Raw genomic sequence first — 10,778 nt, 5'->3', positions numbered from 1 at the left:
GGAGATAGAACCAGAGTGGGCGGAGAGAGGACCGGAGTGGGCGGAGAGAGGACCGGAGTGGGCGGAGAAAGGACTGGGGTGGGCGGAGAGAGGACCGGAGTGGGCGGAGATAGAACCAGAGTGGGCGGAGAGAGGACCGGAGTGGGCGGAGAGAGAACCAGAGTGGGCGGAGAGAGGACCGGAGGGGGCGGAGACAGAACCAGAGTGGGCGGAGAGAGGACCGGAGTGGGCGGAGAGAGGACCAGAGTGGGCCGAGATAGGGATCAGTGCGCTGCTCCTATATGTTTTGATTTTGAGGTTTTTGTTTGTTAGTTGGTTGGTTGGTTGGTTGGTTGGTTGGTTGGTTGGTTGGTTGGTTGGTTGGTTGGTTGGTTGGTTGGTTGGTTGGTTGGGTGGTTGGTTGGTTGGTTTTTTGGTTGTTTGTTGTTGTTGGTCTTTGGGAGGGTTGTTTGTTTTCTCAGCGTAGCCTTGGCGATCCTGGAACTCCGTTTGTAGATCAGGCTGGCCCTGAACTCACAGAGATCTGCCTGCCTCTGCCTCCCTAGTGCTGGGATTAAAGGCGACTTCTTGGATGTATTTTGACCACAGAGTTGATAGAACGTGTGGACGGAAAGCCCGGATGTAGGTGTGAGGGGAAGCCGCCCCAGGCCGTGGTGTAACTGAAGCACTAGCCTGTCTTTTGCCGGCCGGGCCGGAGAATATTGAGGATTTGTTGCGATTGAGGGAAGAATCTGAAATGCTCACGGGGGCTGCAGTCTCAGAAGTGGTACAAACAGGAGTGTTTGGAATTTGAACAAGGGAAGGCCCCAGAGAAAAACAGCTGGCATGCTCGAATGAGAAAGTTGAGGAGGGCTTCTTTAAAAAAAAAAAAAGGGCCGCCTTTGCAAGTCAAGCCAAGTGTAAAGAAGCCACGAGGACAATGTTGGCCCCCAAGTCACTAAGTGGCAATTTAAGCTCCCACAATTCTAAGGGGGAAGAAGAGGAGTCAGCCAACACAGTGGCACGGAGCTATAATCTGAGCATTCAGAAGAGAGTGCAACTAAGGTAGGAAAGTTGTGACTTTGAGGCTGGTGACATCGCAAAACCAACTCAGAGGCAAGGTAAGAGAGAAAGCTCAGAGGAGAGAATAGAAGAGACATCCAACTGTATGACTCCATCCACAGAAGGGGGTTAATTTTTATTTTTTGCTATCCACGTGTGGATGCCCACAGCTGGCAGGAGCTGAGTTTTGCTGGAGCCTGTTGATGGCATCCTTACAAGGGAAACACACGTCCGGGCTCACTCTACTCCCCCAGAGACCCTGGAAACCCCAAGAAGGCTCAGGCTTGCAGGGTTAGTCCCCAGTGCAGAGACAAGACCAGAGAAGACGGACAGGATCATGCAGAGAAGAGGGCCCATGGATGAAGCCATGATTCCAGAGACTGAGCCATGATCCCAGAGGCTGAGCCATGATCCCAGAGACAGCCATGATACCAGAGGCTGAACTCAGGTAGACAAGGAAAGGCAGTCACTGCCCTCTGGCAATTAGAGACTAGGAGAGAAATCAGAACTGGGATAGGGTCTTCCAGTGAGGCTGGAGCCCAGAGCCCTGCCTGTTGCCAAACCAAGCAAGAGTATTGTCAGTAGGAGAAAGAGGAGGGAAGGAGGAATGGAAAGAGAGAGAGAGCAGGTTGGAATAAACACTGCAGACAGGCTAAGGAGAGAGACAGAGGAGACAGACACATAGGCAGAGAGAGACAGATAGTTGCACACACGTGCGCGAGCGCGCACACACACACACACACACACACACGGAGGGGGTGTCCATGTGAAAGTCAGGCTTTGACAGCCTGTGTATATAATCCCGGTGCTGGGGGGAGAGGAGGAGGCCAGCTAGTGTAGCGGAGAGATGGCTCTAGCTTCCCTGGACATGTGCACAGGTAAGTTCACACTTGACACCAGAACACCACACACACCAACACACAAGTAACAAACAAACTTTTCCACTGAAAAAGAGAAAGAGAGCAATCTGTGGTCTTGTGAATTGAACCCAGGACCTCCCACATACTAGGGATGAGCTTTGCCTCTGAGCTGCCTCCCAGAACCAGGAACAGAAGTCGGGGTTTCCTCTAACGGACAGGAAGGCAGACTCGCCATGCCGGTGAACTTTCAGGAGGGTTGGCAGAGTCTGGGGGGGGTGTCTGAGGAAGCTGCTACAAGGGTCCTTCTACCCTGGGTCAGTCCAGCCAGTGACCTTAGGAGCAATGACCCTGGACATCTGGATTAAGCCAGGTCCCGCTGTGCGCTGTGACTCCTCATGCTTACTTTCTGCCCCCAACTGTACCCAGCCCTTTAGAAAAGCTATCTTCAGGCCAGGGGTGGTGGCACACACCTTTCATCCTAGCACTCATGAGGCAGGGAGATCTCTGTGCGCTCAAGGACAGCAAGTGCACTTAACTGCTGAGCCATCTCTCCAGCCCTGCTTTTAGTATTTTTAATATTCCATAGCAAAAATTACATTTCAAAGGCAGGATGGATGGTATGTGCTTGCAATCCCAGCATTTGGGAGATGGAAGCAGAAGGATCAAGAGTTCAAGGTCATCCTCAGCTGTACAGTGAGTTTGAGGCCAGCCTAGGGTATGTGGGGTTCTTCATAAATAAAACAAACATAAATATCTTACTGTGAAGCTGAGGCTGCCCTTGAACCCTCTTGGACCCTCTTGCCTCCACCTCCCAAGTACAGGGATTTTGTGACTTGGCTCCATCGTAGTGCTTTCTGATGAAGGTCTACCTGGGACAAGGTATTTATTCCTACAGAACACAAAAGTCTTTTTATCATTTTTCAGTTACTTATCAGTCTGTAATTCCAGTTACCCAGGAGGCCAAAGCTAGAAGGCCATCGGTTCAAGGCCAGCCTGAGCAATTTAGTGATACCCTGTTTTAAAAAATAGGAAGAGGTGGGGCTGGAGCGATGGTTCCGGGGTTGGGCACCATGCGCTGCTCTTGCAGAGGGCTGGGGCTTGCTGCACCCGCATCAGGTGGCTCATAACCACCTGTAGCTCCAGCCCCAACTTCAGGGAGTAGACTCCCCTAGCCTGCTTGGATATATATGTACACACACACACACACACACACACACACACACACACACACGTGCGCATGCACTGAAAACGAAGTGTGGCTTAAAAAATAAAACATAGAAAGGGACCAGGTCCCCACTGCAACCAGCATCTCAGCAGCCACAGGCCACTTCAGGAGAGCCCTGTTACCCACAGCAGAACAGGGAGTGGACAGGAGGATTGCAGGGGTTGGGTAAGTAGCCCTGTCCCTAGGCTGCCTCCTTGGCTTGGAGGGGGATTTCCTATGGAACAGACCCAATGCTTTCCCTACAAAGGGGTTTCCCAAGAGAGCAGGGTCAGAAGAGGAAAGGAAGCCACTGGCCTACCTTCCTTCTTGGACTTGACATGCTAAGGTCAGTGTGGGTCCTACTTTCCTCTAGTCAGTCACCCTGAGAATAATTAAAATGTCTCCATACTTCCCATGCCCAGACTCTGCCTACTTCAAACCACCGGGAGGGGGTGCACGCCTTTAATCCCAGCACTGGGAGGCAGAGGCAGGCCAGCCTGCCTGAATTCAAGGCCAGCCTGGTCTACAGAGCAAATTCCAGGACAGCCGAAGCTACACAGAGGAACCAATCCTGTCTTAAAAAAACAAAAACAACAAAAAATACTATACAAGAGCAGGCAGCTTTCTAGCTGTGACCCACTGATGTATCAGCCTGGCAGAGCTCAGTAAGAAGGATGGATGATGCCTTGTGCAGGAGAGCAAGTGTGCCAGACATGCTCTCTGCCTCTGAGCTACACCCTCAGCCAGTTTTAAACGTTAATTAAGCAATGTATTAGTCAATTTTGTTGCGTCAAGGATGTAGCCCAGGGTGTCCTTAAACTCACTTGCTATTTAGTGACCATGACCTTGAACTCTTGTCTCCACCTCCCAAGCACTGGGATTGCAGCTACCACCACAAACCAAGCTTACTTGTTTGCTTGTTTGTTTTTGGATACAGGGCTTCTCTGTGTAGCCCAGGCTGTCCTGGAACTCACCAGGCTGGAATAGACCAGGCTGGCCTCAGACTCAAAGATCTACCTGCAGGCTTAAACTTTTAATCCTCCTGTCTCAGCCTCTGGAGTAGCTAGGATTTTAATTCTGTGCTACCAGGTCAATCTTCAAACTATATTTCTTTTTTCCTTTTCAAAGATTTATTTTATTTTATGTATGTGTGTGTTGTATGCTTGTGTGTGTACATGATGTGTGTGTTCAGATGCCCATGGAGATAAGAAGAGGGAGGCGGAATGAAGCCAACAAAGGGTGCTGAGTGCACTGGGTTGACTCCCAGGGATGGCTGCTACCGCTCTCTGCACTGGGGGTTTGAAAGAAGAGAAGGATTGCCCCAGGCCGAGCGTCAGCCAGTCAAAATGATGGGCTCGGCACTCCTTGCCTTGTGAGGGCTGCAGCGCTGAGGCTGACTCGAGGATTGCTGTGCAGACAGGTTTGTTCAGCACTTTCCAGAAGTGTGAGGTCAGTGACAATGTCCTCAGAAATCACTCTTTCTGTAGTAACTGTCGTGTCCTTGCGAGGCACCAGACTGCTCCTGGCCAGTTCGATTCAGTAAAAACAGGGCCGTCAACTGCACTCCAACCGGTGACAATATGCTCACGCCAGCCATTTTCACCTTCTGCTGACGACAGCTGGATTTCTTTTCATCTTACCATTGTTGTAGTGGACAGCATGGCTTCAAACCTTACGGATGCGTGGAAGAGTAAGGATGGTCCTTGCTGGAATGGTGGTGCGCATCTTTAGTCTCAGCACTCGAGATCCAGGCAGGAGAACCTCTGTGAGTCTAAAGCCTTATCCCTATAGTGACTCCCTGTGTCAAGAGGAGGGTGAGGGAGGCATACAACAGGCATGGACATGAGTGTGTGACAGTGGTGGTGTTGGAGACAAGGTCTCACGTAGCCCGGCCTGATCTTGAACTCACCGCATAGCCAAGGAAGACCTTGATTTCCTGTTTCTCCCGTCTTTACCTCCCAAGTGCTGGAATTATAGGTGTGTATCCACAAGTGTAGTTCTCTGTGATGCTGGGGGGAGGGACTCAGGGAGCTGTGTGTGTTGAGCAAGCACTGGACCAACTGAGCAACATCCCCACCTGTGCTGTGAAATCTGGTGAAACGTTTGTAGGAAGCCCACTAGGGCCCTTTTAGCAGTTAGAAATCCGGGTTTGTTTGTTCCCAGGTTATGGGTAAAATTAAGTCTAGTGTGATGTCCATGAAATTTTTTTTTCAAAGACAGAAAATAATAAAAGCCCTTGAAGCATCATAGGAACTGCCCATCTTGAAATGAAAACAACACAATCCATCCAGGGACTTATAAACAGAGCCAGAGGCCTCTGAGAGATATCATGACCAGAGAAAAAGCACAGCAAGCTCTTGGTAAAAATTAGTTGATCAAACAACGCATCTGGATGACACATCAGGCCAACGGTGCGCGCTGTGGTTGTGCCCAGTGAGTGCCAACAGACAAGAGGCCACACTGTGGAGCAGAAGCCCTGGAAGGGGCCTCACAGTCTCAATGGTGAATTCATTCCTTCCGTTCTTTCTGGATAACAGACCCTCAGTCTTGATCCGCGCACACATTCTCCAGGCTCAGGGGGAAAAAGCGGTCTGTGTTACCCATGGCCGTCCCGTTTCCCACACTGCTAATTCTCTTGCTGCTCTAGGAGAATTCCTGGCCATGCCATAGGGTGAGGTATCTGCTGAGGGTTCTCCTGTGATAGTTTTTATTTTTATTTTCATTTGTTCAAGAGAATGTGTTGCATAATCTGGCCTATGGTGGGCATGCCTTTGATCCCGGCACTCAGGAGGAAGGCAAGGGCAGGCGGATCTCTGAGTTCGAGTCCAGCCTGCTCTACAAAGTGAGTTTCAGGACAGCCAGGGCTACACAGAGAAACCCTGTCTGGAGAGGGGAGGGAAGAAAGAAAGACAAAAAAGGAAAAAAGGAGACACAGGCTCATGTAGCCCAGGCTGGCCTTGGCTTTGCTATGCAGGTGAGGATGACCTTCACCTCCAAAGTGGGGGTGCTGGGATTACAGACTTGTGCTAAGGGTCAAACGCAGGACTTTGTGTGAACTAGGCAAGCACTCTACCGGCACATTGTCCTTTCCCTCCCTCCCTCTCTCTCACACACATCTATACACACACATACCCAAGGAGGGAAATGTACGTGATGACACTTTGTTCTGATTGTCAAGTTAGCACCAGGCTGGGGAGCTGACTCAGTGGGTAAAACACTCCCTCAAGCAATGAGGGTCTGGGTTCAGATCCCAATACCCTAGGAAAACCTGAGCTTGGAGGGGTGTATCTGTAATTTCAGCCTGGGTAGGGGTTGGGGTGGAGACAGAAGGATCTCCAGCCAGTAAATCTAGCCAAAACTGTGAGTTTCAGTTCAGTCAAGAGACTGTGTCTCAGAGAATAAGGTGGCAGCAGCAGGCTCTACCATTGACTCTTGACAAGAGTGAAGAGCGAGAGGTGGATCTGACATGCACACGTGCACACAAGTGAGTGTACCCACATACACAGCACACACAGAAAGGTTAGAGTCACGCTGGGGGCACACACTTTTAGTCCCAGCACCTTGGAAACAGAGGCAGGCTGACTGATCACTGAGTTCAAGACCAGCCTGGTCTGCATAGTGATTTCAAGCACAGCCAAGGCTACATTATAAAATCCCGTCCAAAATCCAGACCAAACTTAGCCAAAATAATCAAAATAACAAACAAATAAACCAGGAAAATGTTAGAGTCATGCTCTGGTTTCCAGGTGGCTTCTGCCATGAGTGCTCCTAGCAGGGACTAGTATGGAAGGCAAGCCCTTCCCATCAGTCACTACAGATTTACAGCACTCCTGCTAAGAGAACTCTGCTCTCTCCCTTCTTTCTCCTGATAAAGATGGCCCCTGGGTCCCTCCTCTTTCTCCCAGACCTGTCAGTGACAGTGGCTCTGGCTGTCCTCGAGCTTGACCTCTGGGAAGCTCCTGAGCCTGCACTTTCATAATTAGCCTTTTTAATAACCATCCTATTTTAAGTGTGTTGTTTTTTTGGTATACTGACCGGTCCAACATTAATTCCCAGATTTGGAACAAAATAAAATCTGCGTCTGAGGGCCAATGTCTTCACAAAGATTGGCTGTCAGGTGGCAGTCTGGAATGCCACCTCATTTTGGAATGTACAGCGAGAAAAGCCAATGGTGGGTATTTGAGAGCTCTGGGTAAAAAAGTGGATGATGTAACCCCGTACTCCCTAGGTAAGCATTCAACATGCCCCATCTCTTTTGTACTTTATAAAAATTATATTATATATATAAATTATATAAATATATATAAATATAATAATAATAAATATATAAATATACAATATATATTATATCTATGATTTTTATAAAGTACAAAAGATATATATATAGAGAGAGAGTGTGTGTGTGTGTGTGTGTGTGTGTGTGTGAATGTGCACAGCACCTTGGGAGAGGCTCTATGTCGCCCTGACTCAAAGTCCACCTGCTTCTGCCTCCCCACTGCTAAGATTAAAGGCGTGCGCCACCACTGCCGGGCTGCACTTTTAATTTTTTGAGATAAGGTCTCAATAAGTTCCCCATACTGGCATTTAATTTTTGATCCCCCTGCCTCAGCAGCTAAGGACACCTGTTTATTGGTGGATTCTGTTTGTTTTGGGTTTTGGCAGTGGTACTGAAGCCAGGCCATGCTAGACTAGTGTTCTGCCACTGAGGCACATCCCAGCCCACAGTCTATTTTTTAAAGATTTTTACTTTTTTGTGTGTGTGTACGGATGTTTGCCCGGATGTATGAAGGTGTTACTGTGTGTGCCTGGTAGCCTAGGAGGTTACCTCAGACATCCTCAGATCCACTGGAATGGGAGTTACAAGACAGCTGTGAGTGACTTTGGAGCCATCCAGCCTGCCCACATTTTTATTTTGAGTTGACTGGTGGCTATGCATGTTGTGGCCTCTGCCCAGCACTTGTGATGTCCTCCAGTCCACCACCTGAGTTAGTCAGGCATCGATGCCAGTGTAAGAAGCTTTGTGTTGTGCAGGTGAGTCCATCCCAGTTACATTTGCTGTGTCACTGACACATTAGCCTGGTTATCTTCTCCTCCACTTTCTATGTCAGTGTCTCCATTTTTCTGTTCTTCCATGTCTGGTTTGTTTACTCGGAGGGACATATGTGCACGTCTGTATGTTTTCGTAATGATTTGGAGGCTTGGATGCTGCCCCTTCCCCCACCCTGGGCTTGCTTTTATGTAGACATTTCTGCCAAGAGAAGAAAACAAATGAAAGAGCTTGATTCTGCAGGGCTAAAGTTTGGCATCGTAGTTCTGTCTTCAAAATCTGAGTGTCTTTTCCGCAACAGGAAAAACGGTAATAACCTCCCCGAGGCCAAAGATCCAGAATGATCCAGATACTGATCTGAGGCTCAGCAGGTACCAGCACTTGCTGCTCAATCATGCGTTTGGAACCCAGCAACCATGTATCAAGCCAGGCACCCCCAAACCCCTGTAACTGCAGCCCGAAGGTGCTGGTAACTCGCCAGCCTCCAGCCTAGCCCAGAAAGTGTGAGCCCCAGGCTGAAGGAGAGACCCTGCCTCAAAGACCTGGATGGAGACTCGAGAGAGGAGGCACCAACACTTCATTTTGGTGTGCACAGGTACATATGCATGTTTTCATGTGCTCAGACACATACATGCACATGAATAACAGATAAAAATAGAAACAGACTCCAATACACGTAAGAAATCAGTTTGTTTTAATCTTAAATTAGTGAAAACAAACACTTCAAATGGAACATCTGTATCGGTTCTCCTCCCTCACTTGCCCCAGATCTGAGAACACTGCAGAAGAGGGGGTGGAAAGGTTGTAGAAGCCAGAGGCTACAGAAGAGGGCTGTGAAACGCTCTCTCTGGATTTGCCAGGGCTGTTGCACTCATGAACTCAGGCTGCTGTAACTGCTGAAAGCCTGGGCGGGGCTTAGAAAGCTCCACCCATCTGAGCAGCTCTTGGCAGTTGAGGGTTGCAAGGAGAGGGATAGCCAGTTTCTTAGAGGCGTGGCCACTGATAGAGGCCTGGCACGTCAGGGGAAGCCTCACATCTATTTGTGTACTGACAATACTAATTGGACTCCGTGGATTTTTTCTTTTTTAATGATATCTTGAAATTGAGACGGGGAACTTACGTGCTCAGGACTGGGAGTAGGGGGAGTTGGAAGCGGGAGTAGTGGATGGATAGAACAATTGTATACATGAATCAAAATTTTAAATAAAACTACACACACACACACACACACACACACACAGGATGGTGAGACGGCTCAATGTGTAAAAGCACTTGCTGCAAAGACTGAGGACCTGAGTTCAAACCCTGCGTACTATGACGTAGAAGAGAACAAGTTTCCAAAAGTAGTCCTTTGACTTCCATGGGTGTCCCATTGTATATGCATGTCTCCCACTTGTTGTTATACAGAATGAAAATCCCAATCGTTTGATTTTACCAGCGAAGACTCAGGAGCCAGATGCTGTGGTGAAAACCTGCTAGCTCAGAGAGGCAGAGAAAGCACCCAGCTGATCTAACTCAGCCTACAGCCGGAAGGAAAAAGACAAAAGCTAAAAGACAAAAAAAAAGCCCAAAGCCAAAAGCTTGCTAGCTCAGCTGATAGCACAGGAGGAAAAGGCCTCCTAACTCACCAAAAGAAAGCCAAAAGCTGAAAGCCAAAGAGCTCCTTCTCCACGCTGTCTTAAACCTCTTCTCTCAAAGCCCCTCCTTTCTACGGATCTCTGTCAGCTGGTTTCTTGCTCTGCCTTTTGACCTAAGGTTAACTTTATTAAATCTGTGTACAGAAAGCTTGGATTAAAGGCGTGTGTTGGGGTGAACCATTCAAAACAAGAAACAAGTTTTTACAGTTCACAATCTCGGGGTTCACAATGGGATCAAATATCTGCAACACACACAATTAATGAAAATAAAAACAAAAAATACAAAGGGAGCAACCAGGCGCAGCGGCACAGGCCTTTAATCCTAGCACTCAGGGAGGCAGAGGCAGGCGGGTCTCTGTGAGTTTGAAGCCAGCCTGGTCTACCAAGTGAGTCCAGGACAGCCAAGGCTACACAGAGAAACCCTGTCTCAAAAAAAACGAAAACAAAACAAAACAAAAAAGACCAAAAACCTTGCGCTAGAACTGGACAGTGGTGGTGAATGATTTTAATCCCAGCACTTGAAGGCAGATTTTTGAGTTCTAGATCAGCCTGGACTATAGAGTGAGTTCTATATATAGACTAGAAAAATGAATACATAAACAAGTAAATAAGGTAGATGATATATAAAGCTGGGCTATAGCCTGGAAAGTGAGACATGACTTGGCAGCATAGTGAGACCCTGTCAAATAAAACCCTTTTTTTTTTTCTAACCTCAAACTTGTTATGCAGCGGATGTTGGCCCGAAACTCCTGATCATCTGGCTGTCCTAGACTCACTTTGTAGACCAGGCTGGCCTCAAACTTGCAGCAATCTCCCTTCCTCTGCCTCCAAGTGCTGGGATTAAAGTGTGCCACCACTGCCCAGGAAAACGTGGCCTTGTTTTTCTTTCTGTGCTTCAGCTCAGTGGGTCTTAAAGTTGATGGGCAACGGGATCAGCAGAGTTCTTGATATCACAGGCTGCTGAGCCTGCCCAGGCTTAGGAGAGTCAG

At 48.5% G+C, this 10,778-nt stretch overlaps 1 long non-coding RNA gene across 1 annotated transcript in view; it reads left to right on the top strand.

Moving 5' to 3' along the window:
* The window catches only part of LOC129672326 (uncharacterized), an 11,433-nt gene extending 1,502 nt beyond the window's left edge, over window positions 1–9,931 (top strand). The window contains exons 2-3 of the long non-coding RNA XR_008719488.1: window positions 8,454–8,747; window positions 9,560–9,931. This is a non-coding gene — a long non-coding RNA (uncharacterized LOC129672326). The remainder of the gene's footprint in view (window positions 1–8,453; window positions 8,748–9,559) is intronic.
* The last annotated feature ends 847 nt before the right edge of the window (window positions 9,932–10,778 follow it).

Source organism: Psammomys obesus, unplaced genomic scaffold (assembly GCF_907164565.1).
Source record: "Psammomys obesus unplaced genomic scaffold, mPsaObe1.curated_primary_1811, whole genome shotgun sequence".
NCBI classification, from domain to species: domain Eukaryota; kingdom Metazoa; phylum Chordata; class Mammalia; order Rodentia; family Muridae; genus Psammomys; species Psammomys obesus.
This window is presented reverse-complemented; position numbering and strand designations above follow the sequence as displayed.